Genomic DNA, 19947 nt, shown 5'->3' with positions numbered 1-19947 from the left:
TCTGGAATGTGGACGCTGCGGAGGATGTGAAGACAGTATCTGAGGGAGGGTCAGGCTTCAGCAGATGTGCAGATACTCCTCTACAGGCTTAAGTGCTTCTAAGTCCCCAAGAATCTACCCGAAGGGCAATCCTCTGACGGCCGCTCTGTCTCGCCACTGTGATCCTGGAAATATAGCCATCCCTATGGCCTCTCAACACGCTGGCCTCTCCTACTGGTATGAGACTAGAAAGCTAAAAATTCCAGCCAGAACCACCCAGGGTTCCCAAATGAGAAGATTCTTCACGAGTGCAGCTATAAAAATAGCAAAGATTCTTGAGAAGAAGGATCCGTTTTGGATGAGGACCAATTTGCCAAGTTGCTCTGTGTGTGTGTGTGTGTGTGTGTGTGTGTGTGTGTGTGTGTGTGTCTGTCTGTCTGTCTATCTGGGGGAATGATGATGGCTTCTTGAATCTCGTTTGTTTCTTTCCCACTGGTGAAGGGAACAAGTGAAACTTTGGATTTGGTTCTATTTCCATTGTGCAGTAAATCAGGAGAGTCCGCTCCATCTGTTACCCCCGGCTATTTTTCTGTGCTATTGTGGGAAAATTCATTGTTTTCCCATCCTCCTCTCTTTATCCTTCTCTCCTGTTAAAACAGAGATGGTGCCATTAATTAATTGCTTCAGGATATTTTGTAAAGCAGGGTCTGGGGTGGGGAGAGTTTTAGCTATTCCTGAAATCAGCACAGTGATAAAATCAATAATTTGAGGAATTACTTGCCTTACAAAAATCAACAACAACAAAGCAAAACTTGTAAATAGAACAAGTTGAGAAAAACATGTCTTTAGGCAGCCTAATCTAATCACACACAGAAGGCAGCCTGTTTTCTTACTTGTTGGAAAACTTCCACTTTATACTCTCACAGGGAACAATATATTAAGTCCAGTATTTAGAAATATTTCTTGAATCCTACTGTCTGATTTTGGCAAATCCCAAGGAAAAAAAAAAACAACAAGAATATGTCTTGGACTGCATGCGCCTTCCTGGGAAGAGACTGGAGTTTTCCCAGAGAGGCTGGCTTCACACTGTGGGAAACGTTGGCTTGGGAGATAACACTGTTAGCGTTTGTATTTCAGAGGGCTTCTCATTTTCTTCAGGTTTTTGGCTCAGCCACAGCTGGTCTTGTATCTCCGGATCTGATGGAAACCAAAGCGTGTACCCATCTTCCCTTCTGCTGATACCTTCATTTCCTCTTGAAGGGTCCCCTGGCTTGTAACCCCTCCTCCCGTTATGGGGGCAGGCTGAGCTCCCTAGCCCTGCAGCAGCCCAACCCGGAGGAGGGATGTGGTGTGCAAGTGAGAGTGGGAGGTGGGGCCTTAGCGGGTGACACATCCAGTGGCTGCTGCTTTCTTTCTCTGATGGAATCATGAAGCATCAACATTTTGGCAAAACCCGAAGCTAATTCTTGTTCAATGTGATCATCACATGGCATTGACTGAGCAATTGAAATTCGTGGGGAACACAGAGATCTTGAGAATGTAACGTTACGGCTTCTTTACTTAAAAGTATGTGCTAACATACATGTGCGTTATTATGAGGGACGTAAGTGAACTAAATTTCCTTGAAGTTTCTTAGCACGTGCCTGGCATAAAATCATTTTAATAGATCTTCTGCAAGGGTGTGTCTGCAGTCCTATTGCACTGGTTGCTTCGATGTGAAATGAAATAGACGTGTCTGACAAAGACCTTTTTCTATTTAGCTTATGACTTGGGGAAGTGATCTACCCTCTAAATTTTCATCTCTAATTTTTTTAGACTTGTTTATTTTGTGTGTGAGAGAGAGACAGCAGGAGAGGGGCAGAGAGAGAGAGGGACAGAGAATCCCAAATGGTCTCCACCCCATCAGCAAGGAGCCCCGTGTGGGACTTGAACTCACAAAACGTGAGATCCTGACCTGAGCCAAAATCAAGAGTAGGGTACTTAACCAACTGAGCCACCCAGGCACTTCCAAATCTTCAACTCTAAAAGGGAGGGGAAGGGGAGCCTGAGTGGCTCAGTCAGTTGAGTGTCCAACTTCGGCTCAGGTCATGATCTCACGTCTCACGAGTTCGAGCCCCGCATCGCGCTCTGTGCTGACAGCTCAGAGCCTGGAGCCTGTTTTGCATCTGTGTCTCCCTCTCTCTCTATGGCCCTCCCCTGCCTATGCTCTGTTTCTCCGTCAAAACTAAATAAACATGTAAAAACAATTAAATAAAGGTAGATGAAGAGCATTAACCTCAGAGGTTTTTTAAGATAATTTTTTTTTCTTTTACAGTTTGTTTTTTTTTTAGACAGCATGAGCTGGGGAGGGGCAGAGAGAGAGGGAGAAAGAGAATCCCAAGCAGGCTCCTGCTGTCAGCACAGAGCCCGACGCAGGGCTCCATCTAATGAACTGTGAGATCATGACCTGAGCCAAGTTCCAGAGTCGGACATTCAACCGATTGAGCCACCCAGGTGCTCACAGACAAAATGAATTTTAGAATAGTTTTAGATTAACCGAGACATCGCAAAGACAGGAAGAATGTATTCATATACCCTTGTTCCAGGTTGCCTTATTGTTACTTTTTTACCTTTGTTCGTGGTAGGTTTGTCAAAACTAAGGAACCAGCATTGGTATTTCATAATTAACTGAACTCTAGGGTTTATTTTGAATTGCATTGAACTTCCTGATGCCCTTTTTCTGTTCAGGACCCCCTCCTGGACACATTCCATGTAGTCCTGTCTCCCCAGACTCCTGTGGTCTGTGACGGTTTCTCCGACTTTTTTAGATGACTTGACAGTTCTGAGGCACACGAGGTAGCATTTTGTAGACTGTACTTCCTTTGTGCTTCGTCTCACGATCGGACTGGGCTGTAAGGTTTAGAAGGTAGGTTGCCGAGATGGACAACCATCTTCAACGCTTCCAGTCAAGGGTGTAGACCTTGCACATGGCTTATCATGGTTGACCTTGAGCCTGATGATAATGTGTGAGGTCGTGTGGTGGTAGGTTTCTCCAGTGCACGGCGACTCTCTTCTCACCCTTTCCGAACTGTGTCTTTGGAAGGAAGTCACAAGGCACAGCTCCTGGGATCGTTTTAAGGTGTAAATGGAATGGTAAAGCCCCAAGCCCAGCACCTGGTGCTTAGAAAGCCCTCCGGAAAGTCCGCTGTTGCTGTAGAAGCTTCTTGCTTGTAGTTACACGGTTCTCAGGCACTTACTGATGTGGATCAAAAAAAGAAAAGAAAATGAAAATAAAAAATAAGAGTGCTCACAAGTCTGTCGAGTGAGAGGACTCTATTCAAAGGCCCTTTAGGAAGGAAGCATGTGCATTCACTCCAGATTTCCCCCTGAAGGACTGTTGATCTTGGAATTACCAGTACCTGGTCCTATTTCAAGGGATGGTGTCAGTCATCTGGGATGAACATAAAGGTGGGGCTGAGGGGGGGGTGGCGGGGCTGGCTAGTCTTGGGAGTCTTTGGTGGGTGGAAAAAGAAAGTAATTTATTTAGGAGCTGGGCCTACATTACAGGAAGATTGTGTGTGTGTGTGTGTGTGTGTGTGTGTGTGTGTGTGTGTAGATTTGATGGCTCTCATGTAGAATTTAGAGTTCTTCTTAGAATAAACTGTCCTCAGCACTTCTCTATAAAATAAAGACCTCGTTCTGCGACCTGCAATGCTTCAAAGCCCATGCGGTTGTTGCTAGAGTACTTTGCTGAGCCTGGATAATAGAGTTCGGAGTCCCGTGTAACCATGTCTGTTGGAATAAATAGGAACAGCTGGTCTCTTGTACAGATACCGTTTGGCATGAATTTTTTATTTAAGTCTCTCCATGTATCTAGTAAACAGTAAGCAGTATTCTAACATTACTAAAAGCATCCAAGTCTCCTTCCAATAAATTTCCTTCACTCCTCCCCATTTCAAAGTTCAGGGTGTAGGGCAGGGTTAATGTACCAGAGAAGGAATGCTAGGAAAGTATTTCAGAGCTAGAGAAAATAAGGTTCCTCTTCTTATGTATTCCTTCCCATTTGACCTTCAGCTTCTCTCTTAGATAATGCAGTTTTTGGACTGTTTCTTGGGAAAGCCAGATTTATGCAGACATTCTTTTGCTGTTCTGTATGTCTTAAGAGAGGAGAGACTGACTCGCATTAAAATGGCATACTCTTTCCCTAGTGCTTAACAGGGAGAAGGTTTGATTCTGTGTTAAAGGTAGTTGAGTGATGACATACTCTCTCGGTCTTCTTTAAGTGACTAGCGAGGACATCGTTTCCATAAATTCTTGTGAATTTGTCTTAACAAGCTTACTGGAAACTGAACACCCCTTTCCTGCCTCATAAGGGACCTAGCAAGTACTTGAGGAACACATTTCCTGTTATCTCTTGTTATCAACAGCCAAAATAATTGTTTTACTTAACTTGCCATGTTACCTTTGGGCTTCAAAGGAGTAAGGACTATTGTGATACCTTGTCCAGTCTCTCTCTTTTGTCAAACAGACTCGGAGCTCCCTGTCCTGGGGCTGGAAATATAAGTAAGAATAAGATGGGATCGATGTACCTTAAGAACCCAGTGATCGCCTTTATAGGCTCTAAGAGATGTTTTCTTCTTTTAAGGCATTGTCAGACTCTTGTGGTCACTGAGGATGCACAGTAATGTATCGATTGCCCTCCTTGGGACTCTTAGTATAGATGTGCTTTCTTGTCCCCTTTCCGGTTAGGTGTGACCATGTGACTGGCTTTGGCCCTTGAAATGTGAGCACAGGTCACACACGCTGCTTCTCCAATGAGGCTTTAAGAGTCACCGTGGGATTTAGTCCATCCCCTTGCACCCATCACAGCGGAAACACACGTTGTTGACATAGAGCCTTCACAGTCTGGTCTCTGAGGGGCCCTGATGGAAAGATAGCCCAACCTAGGTTGGCCGTGGAGTGCGAGCCAGAGTTAAGCTTTGGTCTTATGACAAGTCACAAGGATTTGCGAATGGTGTCTTGCTGCAGCATTATCGCCCTGTCCTGACTAATGCCCTCAGCATCATGGTCTCTTGAGAGGTAAGACGCGAGGGCTGGATATTTGGGCTGTGGAGGAGATATTCACACCGATGATGGCGTTAGCCGTAGGAAGTCTGTATGCCTGCTGGTAACTGGTGCGTAACTGTTGGGTGCCATTCTGTAGAGTGTGACCCACATTTCCTTAGAGTCGTTAGATTTCTTCAGGGAGATTACACCCCTTCTGACTTTGGTACGTATACTTTTTAACACATACCTTTACATAATGGAGGATGATTGTCGTGAAGGAAAATTCACACACAGACACATAGACATACACACCCCTTAATCTCCCAAGAGTCACACGAAAGATTTTAATGCCAGACTGTTGGTTGAGCGCCAGGAAGAATGTCTTGGGTGGACGTAATGCTTAATTTATATTTAGGGAATTTCCACCGTTAAATCTCAGAGCTTGTAAAATTTGAAAAAGAGGAGGAGGAAGAGGAGAAGGGGGAAAAAAGGGCCCAGGGATGTGCTTGACAATATTCCTTTTAATTGAAAGCCACCTGAAAGCCTCCGTCGAATAATAAAGTAATTCCCACGTGGCTTCCGTTCCTCCAATGTTGGAACCTCAGAAATGTAATCTACTTCCAGCTTCTGCTTGTGTCTTTGTCAGGCTGAGAATGCGTCCCGTCAGCTAGCTGGTCAGAAATGGAAGCAAAGCCCACTTCTCCTGGGGATCATTCCCACGTTGCACCGTCTACCCGGGCAAGCTGGCTCCTCCTTCGACGGGGAGGAGCTGTTCCTGCCGGGCATTCTTGGCTCTTGGAAAGATGGGGACAGCCACCTGGACCTCTCTGAAGCAGGCACTTGGCTCAACTTGATTTTGTTCTCCCGTCCGTTACAGTTCTGCTTACAATAAACTTTTCCCTCAAAGGAAAAAGCCCATCGTTCATTTGGGTTTTATTGTTTTCCCTGAAAGGCTTTGTAGCTCTCAGAGCTGTTACAAGGGCAAAAACTCAGTAAATCCAGAATTGCTTTCCATTCCTTGTACTTTCATTGCTAAAAGTTGCCTTGTTTCCTTATCCCATGCAAGTTGACTTTCCCCCGTGTGTGAATGTGAGTTTGTGATAGACTCCGGGTGTTTGTGCAAAAGCATTTTGAAGAAGTTGGACAGTACAGTGCTCGCTGTAATCCTGCTGAAAGATGTTGGAGGGGCCATCCTCTTGCTTACCCCTCCTGCCTCTTCCTTACCCCTCCTGCCTCTGAATGTTTTTTCGGTATCCATGCAATAGCAACTTGAGTTTAAATGTTACTGAAAAAAAAATCATCAGCATTCGGTTCACAGTCGTGAGAATTCAAGTCTTATGTGAGAATTCACATGGGGAAAGCCAAAGTGTTTACAATCCTAAAAGTACTATCAATAGACAATGTAACACGATAACCTCTGAAAAATATGAGGAACCAATTATATAATTGTAATAAAAAATAGGTGCAAAGAAGAGGCTTTGCTCTGGACATCTGAAAGTTGGCCCACAGCTTGCTTAAAGTCTCTTAGCAAAGTAACTCTAGTTTACATAGCCATTTTTACACCTTTTATTTTGTCTTTTAGGAAATCCCTGTCTTTCCATTTCTTCATGTAAATTTGGCACAGTTACTTGTTCATATGTAAATATTTTACTTTTAAAAGTGAGGTTTTTAATTGCTATTGTCTTACATAGGATTGAAACAAATGTGTTTTTAATAAAGGAGTTAATTTTATCTCTAAAAACAAAAAACAACAGCAAAAAACGTTACTGAAAACAAAAATCTTTCTCTTTTGGGAGAAACTTAGAGGAAGGTATATTTCAGATTGGACCTGCGTGGCTCAGCTGGCTTAGCATCTGACTTCGGCTCAGGTCATGATCTCACGGTTCGTGGGTTCGAGCCTTGCGTCCGGCTCTGGGCTGACAGCTTGGAGCCTGGAGCCTACTTGGGATCTCTCTCCCCCCCCTCCCCCTCCCTTCCTCCCCCCTCCCCTTCCCTTCCTCCCCCTCCCCCCCGCCCCACCCTACTTCACCCTACTCCTTACTCGTGTTCTGTCTCTCTCAAAAATAAACATTAAATTTGGATCTGAAGTTCATCTTATTTTTCAAATGTGTGGAATTAAATTAGCAAAGCCCTGGAAATCTAAGTGTTAAGCTAAGCACTGGGACCCATTGACTCTGGGTTGTGTATAACCCTTCTGATCTGAATTTGTGCACGTCTGCGTTAATGCCATTAAGATGCCATGAGATAATTTTCTTGTGGCTCCAAAAGAAGCTGTCTAGGAAGTCAGAAGAATGTTGATCCTGCTTCGTTGTGATCATGTCACTATTTAATTTCCAAACCTATTTGTCCATAAAAAAAAAAAAATGAGATACAAGGGGCTAATCTTTCCACTCTTCCTGGAGTTGCAAAATGATGACTTCTCACAAGGACAATCAAAATAAAATGTATAACGTGGCCTGAATTGTTAGAAGGTAAAGCTCTACAAAAGTAGAGGAAGACTATTTAAAGAACAAGAGAGTGTGGAAAGAAATGGGCTTACCAGCTCCTTCAATTACTAAGCAGGGCTAACGATTAAGCCAGTATATTGAGAAGTAACTTTGGGCAGGTCCTTGCCTCAGTTACTTTCCCCTTACTCTGAAATAAGAAAGTACATGTTGGGATACCGGGGTGGCTCAGTGAGTTGAGCACCTGCCTTTGGCTCAGGTCATGATCTCACGGTTCATGAATTCAAGACCCGCATTGGGCTCTGGGCTGGCAGTGTGGAACGTGCTTGGGTTTCTCTCCCTCTCAACATAAATAAGCTTTTTAAAGAAAAGTACAGAGGCACATCTAAGATGACCTCATGCCAAACTGGGCCTCCATGATGCTCGGAAATCATTTGTGGGATATACTTCTGACATGAAAATGCTCTTGTCTGGCCTGTAAATTAAATGTCATAGTTTGTCTCCTGTACCATGTGTCCTGAAGTGATATTTGATGCGTTTCTAAGAAGTGCCTCCTATAAACTAACGTGCTGCATGTGACTTTTTTTCCGCTTAATTTTGAATTAATTACGAACATAGTGACTTTGAATCAAATGTAAAAACAAAGAAAATCAAAGACGACATGTAAACGTCTCCATGTCCTATAAATCTCAATACAATTTTTTTTTTTAATGCCTGCGTCACTTAAATTACTTGTGGTTTCCTTAGGTCACTTTAGTGTATTTAAAAATCTACATAATGAGCTAACGATACAGGGACTTCATCCTTTTCTCTGCCTCTCTGTACCCTTCTACTTTTAGTCATGTTCAAAGTGTGCATTTATTTTCACATAGCTTAAAGTTGCTAACAATTTTGTCCCTTAACTATTAGCAAGTCTCCCTTGTCATGTATTCAGGTTGATAATAAACATAAAAAACCAATAACCAGTGTTTGTGCTGTGTCTATGTAGGTAAAGTTCACATAGGGCCAATTAAGATGCTTTGACTACCTTCTTTTCCAATTTCGTGACCCCCGTGCCTCTCTATGAAAGGAGTCAAATACAGAGGGTCAAAGGAGGACTTCTCACTTTTATCAGTTTATTGAAATCCTACAACGTTGAGTTGACTTCCAACTTGGCCTATAAAGTTACACAATTTACTAATCCTGAATTGTTTGACCTTTGTTTTTTCTTGCTGGAAGAAGAAATACAAACGTTTAAAAGAAGTTGAATTTTTTTCTGGGTTCACTGTTTTCTCTGATTCAGCTTTTGGGATGTCTGTTAATCTTGGTATTATCAAATTTCCTACTGAGGTTTGGGTCTTCTTAATTTCTGAGTGATACTTGGAATAATCTGGAAACTACATCTCCTCTTGGTCCTGAGGCATTTCTTTTATGTTATTCTTAGCTTTTCTGTCTTCTTTCTTAATGGAGCTCCTGCCAGTCAGATGTTGGATCCCTGGATTTGACCTTCTGCATGTCTTCTCTTCACAGTTTTCATTGATCTTTATCCTTATGTTGTGGGAGATTCTGACTTTTCGAGCCTTTTCCTTAGTATTTTCTTAGCAGTCAAATTATTAATTTCTAAGGGCTTACTCTCTTATTTTTTGGGCAAGTATTTCGAAATGCTTGAAAACAATAGTAGAAAGCACTAGCGTTCTGCCAGGAATCCATCTGTTATAAAGACCCACATTCTAAAGTCAGAATTCCCTGTGAGTATTGGTAGAGACCGCTAGAAGTACCCTCTGGCTTCATAATCTGACCGTTTAGGAAAAGAATGCCAGTTGCTGATTGCCCTTCTGATTTGACTTTGACCTTCCTAATAAAGAATACCGAACAGCAGCAATATACACAGAGGTGAAAATACACAGGCTCCACTCTCTGGGAGTCGATTGTCGCATTGAAAGAAAAGACCAGTGCATAAACCTTTTAAGAATTGTCAGATTATGCAGTATGGAGTTTTAAGCCATAGAAGTTATTTATATTTTTGTTTTATTGGGGTGGGTTGGGGGTTGGGGTTTGTTTTTTTCTTGTTTTTTGATTAAGATGAACCCTTTTGTACACATAGCTTTTTTCCGTGTTTTGATTTTTTTTATTTATTGAGAGATGTGGAAAGCTAAGCTGTTGGATGAAAAATACTGCTTTTGATGCATATGTCCATGTTCCTTTGATAAAGTTTCCATCATGTATAAGATCAAATTTATATGGAGATTGAACTAGCAATGGGTGTTGTGAATTTTTAAAAAAACTGATTATGTGTGAAAAGTGATATTTTGTTTTAACTTTAATTATTTGCTATTATGTTACCTTTAAAAAAATTTTAAGTGAGCTCCATGCCGCACATGGGGCTTGAACATACAACTCGGATCAAGAGTCATGTGCTTTACTGACTGAGCCAGCCAGATGCCCCCTATTCTGCCTTTGATCACTGATTGACATTTATGTATTAATCACAGTATATGTACGTGCAAAACATATTTTCCTGTTCCTTCTTCTCCCCCTCCCCCTCCCCCTCCCCATCTCATCTCATCTCATCTTCTCTCTCACCCTCTTTTGCTTCTTTGACCTTACTCTCCTATAGTAGTGACCCAAGAATGCACTCAATCCAGTGATGCCATGAGGACAATGGATTATTTCCTGGAGATGACATTGGAATGTATATAGCATGCACCATTGACTAGAGACCAGGTGGTCTTGACGTGGGATGGGAGAGCCACGTATGAGGGCTTGGATTCTTAACGTGGAATCAACGTGGGGCTTCACTGCATCAGCTTGTCATGGTGCTGCTTCTGCTTTGAAAGCTCCCTCCAAGAATATACGAAGGTTGACAACTTCAAAGAGGATAATAATTGTCCCTCCTTTCTGTATGTTTCCACCGCTACGTTTTTTTTTGTTTATTTCAAGTTTTGAAATTGGCAGTCGGTATATTTTGGCTCTTGCGCCAGTTAGAATTAGGCATAACGTGTGTCGTTTCCCATCGATGACAAGTCTTTCTTGGGTGAACTAATTCTGAAAATATAAATGCATGTTACTTGATATTTAGGGCCCAGCTGTTTGAATAAGGTTTTTTTAGAATGAGAAGCTAGGCTGCAGCTACTGTCTTTGAGCAATTTGTTGAGCAACTGCAGCTGTTTATTGTTAAGTGTTCGTTGCGTATTGTGTTCCTTTATTATTCCTAAGTTTCACATTTAAGAGATAAAAATAGCCTTCTGTATTTAACCCGATAGAATTACCTTCCGCTTGGAGGTAATTAACATTTAAACCCTCTGCTGGTGGTCAAAGCCCAAGGTGAAAGGTATAGTCTTGGATATAATTTTGTTGGTTCTTAAAGCACCATCTGGCAGAAGGTATGTGGTATAGACAGTAAGAATTACACAGATTTAATTCAGTTTTTCTTTCTAAATGAAGCAAGTAGCCTTATTCAGGCACAATGTAAATGGGGAAGAATCTACACATCCTTGGCTTTCTTGGAATAAAGCAGTCAATAAAATACAGGCCCCCCAAACTCTGTGTAAACAGTTTCCTATACCGCATGTCAATTAGTGTCACAGTATTTGTAGGATGATGTTGATAAATTGCGTGATTGCTTTCTTCCTGATTGATAGTAATAAATGACAATGATTTATCACCGTGCTTTTCACATGGGCTCAAATGATGAGCAGCTAGACTCTTCCACAGAAAAATAGACCTCTCTGTTCTCCCAGAAGCCTATGTCTAGATGTTAGCAATGGGAAAGGAAGAAGGGGAAGGAAAATTGTTTAAGGATCATTCTAGAAGTATTTCTTATGGTCAGAACTGAATGAAGAGCTCATTTTCATGCCTGACCCTCTCTCTGCTCTGTCAGTAGCACTAGTATCTTTACCGGGTTATTGCTTCTGAGGTCTGCATTTTCATTACCTTGGTTGCCATTTAATTAAAAAAAAAAAAAAAAGACAAACGTCTAAGGCCAAGAGCAGGGGTGCACCTGAGAATGGATGTCTCTTTATTAGTTTATGAAACTGTTATATCGCTTGTGATCAGAGTTATTTTTCCAAGCCAGATTCCCAATTCTTGCTTTGCTAACTTTGTCTCACGTTAACAACAATTGTTTTGAAATTATTAAATTGATGAAAACTCTCGAGGTCCCACTTCCAGAAGCTGGTCACTTTCAACTCATGTCCTAAATTTTCTTCGGCACAAAGATGCCTCTGGTGCCAAGGAACACAGAGATGAGGGGAGGGTGCAGGTCCCAGCTCTCGAGGCTTTTTGGGCAAAGAGGCTTCAGCCAGGTTTTGAAAATTATACGTCAGAGTTCTATAAAGTTCTGTTAGATACCGGCTGAACAAAGTCTGAAAACCGTTGGTTCAGGCCACCCTAAGTTCTAAAACGTCCTTCGCTTCCAATCTCTCTGCATGAGCTTGTCTGGTACAGCATGTTCCCGAAAAGCATCTTGGCACTAACTGTAGCTGGAGCGAGCCATGTTCTTCAGAGCATCGTGCTTCCCCTAACACTATACGTGTGTCTGCTTTTGGGTAGTTGGATTGGGAAGTCTGGTGGATGACTGTATAAGGGTAAATAGGAAGACAGGAAGGAAAGCAACCAGGTATTTCCATTGGTCTATTCCTTTATGTCCATGCATGTAATTTTAAAATTATCTGGGTGCAGTTTTCCTTCCACTTGCGGCAGGAATCACAACTTCACTCTCTTATGTGCACTTAGAATAACAATGAACTCTCTAGTCACTCTTCCGCGTTGTTTGCGCCAGGCACCCTTCTAGCCGCTAAGGACACAGCGGCAAGAACATAGAAGAATAACTGACCTCATGGAGCTTCTTTCTACTTAGCAAAATCCTAGTAAACCTGCAGGTATATTATATAGTGTGTCAGTTAATCATAAGTGCTACGCAGAAATTGAAAACAGAGAAGGGAAGGAGTTAACGATTTTATGTCCAGTGGGCAGAGACCTATGCAGAAGACTTGAAGAAAGTGAGGTGGGGGTGGGGGGGGGAACTCGGTAGACCTGTAGGGTAAGAGCCTCTTAGGTACGGTGAACAATAGGAGCGAAGGCTGGGTGCAAGAGTGCATTTGGAACAGCAGGAAGAGGAAGGAGCTGATCCTTCCTGTGGTTATTACATCCTATTACTCTGGCTTTTATTCTTTAAGAAAGATGGGACACCATTGGAGAATTCGAGGCAGAGGAAAGATAACTGATTCGAAAGGACCACTCTTAGGTTAGTGTTGACCATAGACATTTGTGTGTGTGTGTGCGTGTGTGTGTGTGCGCATGCACACAAATGCAGCCATGGACAATGTGTACACGGAAGGCCATGACTGAGCTCTAATAAAGCTTTAGTGAAACCGTTAGTGGCTGGATTTGGCCTACCTGCCGTAGTGTGCAAATTGCTGAACTAGACCATTTGCCAAGTGGTTTTGAATTGAGGCTGTGAGAGGGTGCGGATTGTGTTTGCATCACTTATCACCTGTGCCACACCCAGGCCAGGCTGCCATCAGTTGATGGCTCTTACGCACATCCCCTCGCTGCACAATTCACTCGCTATCACCTCAAAGCCATAGATCTAATTTAATACACGTTTATTAAGGATTTAAAAAGACTTTGCTACTAAAAGTAAAGGTAGCAGTACATAGGTTCTCTGCCTCAAGGTTTTCTCTATCACTTTGAGGCATGGGGGTATCTGGGACAAAGACTCTTGTATAGTAATTCCTTGTGGTAACTGTTCTGAGCCTGCTTGCTCTGAAACCCTTTTCCCCTACTCGCTTCTGATTGGTTCAGCCCAGTGTTCTCCAAATGTAATGTGGACCTCAAATGCAAACCACATTTAAAATTTATAGTAGCCACATAAAAAATGTAAAGAGAAACGGAATTAATATTACATGTTGTATTTAATGTAGTACACCCAAAGTATCATCATTTTAATGTTTAATCACCATAAAGGTTACTGAGATATTTTTCATTGTTCATTTCATACAAAGCCTTGAAATTCTTGTGTATGTTTTACGATTTGGACTACTGAACTGCCAATCACTCCATAGCCACATGTGGTTAATGGGTGCCATATTGGACAGTGTAGGTCCAGTATATAGCTACTGGAGAACGTTCAGAACTCAGCCTTCTCAGCTGACAAATACCTTCTATAAAAGAACTAACAACACTGCTAACCTAGCAGTGTTAAAGCTGATTTGTGAAAGTTGTTGACTTTTTTCTTGCAAGATTATAGATATGGACTGCTTTAGGAATGCACATTCAAGTCCCTTAAGTTAATTGGCAGTGAATAGCAGCCAACTATGATATAGGAGGACTTAGTATTCAGTGCACTTATCCTAAAACTTACCTTCTCCATTTAAGTTTCTCATATTCTCAGTTCGCTGGTTATAAATAGGAAAACAAAAGTCTGCTTTTTGGCCACGTTCCATTCCAAATCCCCAGCTCAACAACGGATTCCAAGGCCATTTGGTGAGACTTTAGAATTGCATGGATTGTACCTTCTCCCTCTTGGAGGGGAATCTTCTTCTTTTTTTTTTAATTTTTAATATTTATTTTTGAAGGAGAGAGAGATAGAATACAAGCAGGGGAGGGGCAGAGAGAGGGAGAGGGAGAGGGAGACACAGAATCCGAAGCAGACTCCAGGCTCTGAGCTGTCAGCACAGAGCCTGATGTGGGGCTCGAACCCATGAATCAAGAGATCATGACCTGAGCTGAAGTCAGACGCTTATCCGACTGAGCCACCCAGGCGCCCCTTGGAGGGGAATCTTCTATGTGCTCTGTCATTAATTTCAATGTGAAACCGAATTTAGAGGTGGAGACTGGTAAAGGCTAAACGTGTCAACACAGCTCAGTAATACTCCTCCTGCACAATTTAAGTATGTGCACATTTACTCACCTATGACTGTCATGACACCTGTAACCTGCTTATGCCAAAGTTATCTGGGATTTGCATAAGTCCAAAGAGTCTTCTATGAGCTGCAAACGACACCTACATTTTCGAGTTTGGGGAAATAGCGCAAGGCCATAAATAAAAACCCTCTGAGAAGATTGGGTGAAAATTGTGACATTGAGAAACTTGTAGCACCATGACAGCTCCTCCTGTGGCTTCGGACAGCAGCAAAAGGAGCACCCTTCCTCCCTTTGCCCGAGACTGCTAGTTTGTCTTTATTCCAGTGGCAGGAGCGCCTAGCTGTGTGCACAGGCATCCTCACAGAGAGAATGGGCTATAGAATCTGGTGAAGGAGGTAAAGATAGGAGCTAGGAAAATTTTGAGTTATTTTTTATGTTTTCTTTTTATTTTTTGAGAGAGAGAGACAGTGCAGGAGCTGTGCTGTCAGCACAGAGCCCGACGCGGGTCCCGAACTCATGAACCACGGGACCATGACCTGAGCCGAAGTCGGACACGTAACTAAGCCACCCGGGTGCCCTCGAGTTATTAGTTTCTGTAACCACCTCTGATTCTCTAAGGAGGGTAAAACCTGGGTGTCTTTGAGGTGGGCATATAAGCAGTTAGATCTTACGTAGTTCTCTTTCAGGTACAACCAGGCAATTGAAATAATAACTGGGTTACAATGGGGTCATTCCTTTTCCAAGTCTCCGTGGATTTGTAGGTATAGTGTCACTCATTAAGTTGGACCTTAAGCCACGTGATTTCAGTTTCTTTAAGGAAGGAATCTGGCAGACGTTAAGATGGATGGGGCCACCTGCTTTTTGGAATTTCTTGAAATAGCACTTTCTTGAGTCCAGTTAAATTGGTATTAGATTGTCATGGAATAACCGCAGGTTCAGCTGGCGTCTAGATAGCACCTCCTCCGGCCAGCTATTGTCTTAGAATTCTCTACGTAGAGCTCACTCTTACAACAACCATGTGAGGTAGGTATGGCTGTTTTCCCCGTTGTACAGTGAAGGAAAGTGCTTCCGAAAAGATTTTGTAATTTGCCTACGATTACACAGCCAACAATTGGCGAGGCTGGAATTTGAGCCCCTGCAGCCTGACTCCCCATTTCTTGCTCTTAGAATCACCACACTAAGTAAATGTTCGTGTGCAGGATTAGTGGATCCCTGGACATATTTTACAAATCGACTCATTTTAAACGCTTTGGGTTTGAAATATAATGCATTTCTCCAGTGAAGCCTTATGAAAATCACTCATGTTGGGGCATTAGCTGGAATTTTAGTAGCTTTTAAATCTAGATTTTAAAAATAGCAGGCTTTCCTAAAATAGAATTCCTCTATAGAAGAGCATTTGAGTTATTCACAAAATAAGTACTACCTAAGTTAATAAAGGAATAGAATATGCTAGGGTAGGATAGTTGGTCTGATTAGAGTTCATAGTTAAGAACTGAATGTTGACCTAAGTCTTGTTTTTAGTTTTCTAAGTCATTCTGACACTTCCCATAGACACACCCATCTGCTAGATGAGAAATTCAGGCAGAAGAAGTCTTCTAGAAATGATCCAAGCAGCAATTTGTTCCTGTACTCTTTCTCTGAACCAGCTCTCAACTTACATCTTTGTAAGTCCCGGTGTTGATCCCGCCTTGACCCTCTGGGCTCATTTTTTGCTGTTGGTCTCTCCAGTGTTTGAAATGCAGTTTTTCCTAAATAACTGTGGGCTTTGGTCAGCCCTCAGACCCTACGAACCTTTAGCGGAAGGTCCTGGCCCTATAAAACCCAGCCCCCTTCTCCTTCTTGGACGATTTTTTGAAACCAAATATGCTAGTGTAGTGTCTTCTTCTGAATTCCTTTTTCTTTGAGCTCTCTCTGGAGGTTTCTGTAGGCTAATGGCTCCCCACCCACTTGACATTTTGCCCATTACACATTATATGTTTCTTCCAAGGAACAAAAATATAACTCTCCTTTTCTGACAGCATGGGAGACATTCCCTTGTTGTTGCTCTCCAGGAAAAAGCTCATAATCTAACTAGACAAACCCTTGCTGAAAAATTAGACCAAATGGCATTTGTAAACTCCAAGGAAAGCATTTTTCTTATGTGAAGTACTTCCTAGCTGGGAGTGTTAGAAACTTTACATATACTGATACCGGTCAGGTTTATGGAAAAAATGAAAAGCTACAAACAGCTGGATACACGGTCAAAACGGAACCCTCGCAACCTAATTTTTTCCCTAGTCCTGTGTGCTGAGAACCTTGTAGCATTCTGAACTCACACTTATAAGACGAAGGAGAAAAATGCACGGAGTAAAGTGTAGTTGGTAAAAGAGAGAATGGGTAGATAGCTCACCCCTTTTTGCTTACTTAGTGATTTCAAATGAAGGAAATAATATTGGAAAGTGTGGGATGGGATCGTGTGGCTGTATCCTTTCTAAAACTGTTTTCACACATACTAAAATCAATGCACAATCAGCTTGCCAGTATGCCTCACACTGCTGGTGTGTGTTTATTTTATTTTTTCATGTTTGACTCATGATCTAAGACCATTAGGCAATGGAATATCTTGAGAAACAAATATGCTCTACCCCTTTTGGGTTACCAGGGAGCCATAAAGGATCTAACGGTCTGAGTGTTTGTTTTTAGTGTCAGATAAATGAAAATGTTGGATCTTTTGTTTTGTGTTTTGGTAATTCATGCTGCACAAATGTGATTTCCTCATAAGGTTCTTTTATTTACTAGTTAGTATCCCACTTATGCAGTCTACTGCGTTATAAAAAATGTTCTTAGGCCCTTTATATGATGAAGAACTAGTAATGATGAAATAAGCATAGCCAGTGAGTTATTTAACATACTTGTAGGCTCTAGGGAAGCAGAATTACATAATCAAATGTTTGAAACAAAGGGGGGATGGAGTGAATGTGTTCTCATCCGTGGTTAATGTTAAACGTAACTGACTTCATAGTCTCATGTGCCTTCTTTTAAGAATCAGGTTAGTGGTGGGGCACCTGGGTGGCTCAGTCGGTTAGGTGTCCACCTTGGGCTCAGGTCATGATCTCAGGGTTCGTGGGTTCGAGCTCCACGTCGGGCTCTGTGCTGACAGCTCGGAGCCTGGAGCCTGTGTCAGATTGTGTGTCTCCCTCCCTCTCTCTGCCCCTCCCCTGCTGGTGCTCTGTCTTTCTCAACAAGTAAGTAAACATTAAAAAAGGATACACTGAAAAATCAGATTAGTGGCACGTCTGAAATTGAACTTTGAATTTAATATATTTTAGAGAAATAACTTGTATTGAAAAGACCCTGACCATTAGAGCTACTTGATCCTTTGATAAATAAGAGCCTCGTATTACAGCATGTCCTAAGTGATTCTTCTCTACACGACTTCCAGCCTACCATGATTCTTCGTGCTACAGGGAGAACTTTGAGCTAAACATACTGTGTGTTTATAGCAGCGTGTCCTGGGGTAAATGACTTAATCTGTGACAGTCCTTAATTTTGATATGTGTAAAGTAATGTACTAAGTCATTTGAAGAATTCTCCTAAGATAAATTATCTGACATCGTGGCTGGGACACAGTGATTATCAAGAGGTTTTCATGGTTCAGATGGTTTCACTGGTGAATTCTACAAAACAATTAAATAATAATACCAACGTTAATACTCCCAAGTCTTGCCGAAGATAGAGGAGGGTGAGAGCCCACTTTATGCAGCTATCGTAATGCTGATGGGAAACCAAAAAAACCCCCCAAAAAAACCAATTTAAAAAAGTAGAGACCTTAACAAAATATTCTGAACTAAAATGCAGCAATGCATAAATATGATGATACCGCAAATAGAGTTTATCCCTGGAATGCAAAGTTAAGCATTTGAAAATTCATGTAATTCACCAAAACTACAGAATAGAGGAGAGAAGCTACATGATGATTTACGTAAATGCAGGAGAATCATTTAACATGATGAAACATCCATTTGTAACCAAAAGTTGAAACCAAGCACTTTATCAGATTAGGTCAACCTATGAAACATATACAGCTAATATTGTACTGAATGGTGAAATGCTGAACGTTTTCACCCTAAGACTGATAACTAGGCAAGGGTGTCCACTCTAACCTCTTTTCATTATTGTTGTTTTGGATGTCTTAGCTAGTACAATAACAGAAGAAAAAGAAATAGAGACCAAAAAGGAAGCAGTAAAACTATTCACAGGGGACATGGTTGATGGCACAGAATACCCTAAGGGATCTGCAAAAGAAGAATTAATGAATTTAGCAAGGTTGAGGGATGTGGTGTTGATATATAAACTTAGAGGTATTTTTACATGCTAGTACAAAGAATTGGAAAAGGAGTTTTTTATATATGTGTGTGTGTGTGTGTATATATATATATATATAAATATATATATATATATATATATATATATATATATATGGTTTTATTTTCGTGTAATCTCTGTACCCATCATGGAGCTTGAACCCACAACCCTGAGATGGATTGTCTCATGCTTCGCTGACTGAACCAGCCAGGTGCCTTGGAAAAATAATTTTTAAAGTTCTACTTACTGTAGTCTGTAGTGTTGAGATCTCTCTTTCAAAATTGACACATAAATTTAATGTAATCCCAACCAAAGTCCCACTGGGTTTGTTTGCTTTGTAGAAAGACAAGGTGATTCTAAATTATATATAAAAATGGGGCGCCTGGGTGGCTCAGTGGGTTAAATGTCCGACTGCAGCTCAAGTCATGATCTCACGGTTCATGGGTTCGATCCCCACTTTGGGCTCTGTGCTGACAGCTCGGAGCCTGGACCCTGCTTCGGATTCCGTGTCTCCCTCTCTCTCTCTCTGCTCCTCCCCTGCTTGCTCTCGCTCTCTCAGAAATAAACATTAAAAAATTTTTAAATACATATAAAAACGAAATGGGCCTAGACTATCCAAAGTAAGCTTGGAAAAGAACCAATTCTGACTTCATTTCTCACTAAAGAACTATAGGAGTCAAGACTTGAGGGATACCTTCATAAAAAGAAAGATGAACAGAACAGAATTGAGCCCAATAATAGCCCACACTTATACAGTCAACCGGTGACCAACACAGGTGCCCAAATAGCCCAGTGGAGAGAGGAAATTATTTTTAGAAAATGGTCCTGTGAAAAACTGGAACATCAACCTCTACCTTATACCATCCACAAAAATTAGAGACGGATTATAAACTTAGAAATAAAAGCTAACAAAAGGTTTTTAGAAAAAAAAATGAGTTATCTCTGCACTTTGGGGGGTAAGCAAAGGTTTCTGAGTTTAAAGAAAGCACAAACCATAAAAACTGATAAAGCACACTTAATCAAGGTAGAAGGGGCGCCTGGGTGACTCAGTCGGTTAAGCATCCGACTTCAGCTCAGGTCACGATCTCGCAGTCTGCGAGTTCGAGCCCCGCGTCGGGCTCTGGGCTGATGGCTCAGAGCCTGGAGCTTGCTTCCGATTCTGTGTCTCCCTCTCTCTCTGCCCCTCCCCCGTTCATGCTGTGTCTCTCTCTGTCTCAAAAATAAATAAACGTTAAAAAAAAATTAAAAAAAAATCAAGGCAGAAAATTTGAGCTAATGAGGAAACATTAAGGAAATGACAGAATACATA

The 19947-nt window shown here is 41.8% G+C and overlaps 1 long non-coding RNA gene across 1 annotated transcript in view; it reads left to right on the top strand.

Annotated features, from left to right (window-relative positions):
* Positions 1 to 19947, top strand: part of LOC128777703 (uncharacterized) — a 213705-nt gene that overhangs the window by 39775 nt on the left and 153983 nt on the right. The window lies entirely within an intron of this gene.

The sequence above is a fragment of the Panthera pardus genome, unplaced genomic scaffold, assembly GCF_024362965.1.
Source record: "Panthera pardus isolate Hobbes unplaced genomic scaffold, ASM2436296v1 HiC_scaffold_17, whole genome shotgun sequence".
In the NCBI taxonomy this organism is placed as follows: domain Eukaryota; kingdom Metazoa; phylum Chordata; class Mammalia; order Carnivora; family Felidae; genus Panthera; species Panthera pardus.
This window is presented reverse-complemented; position numbering and strand designations above follow the sequence as displayed.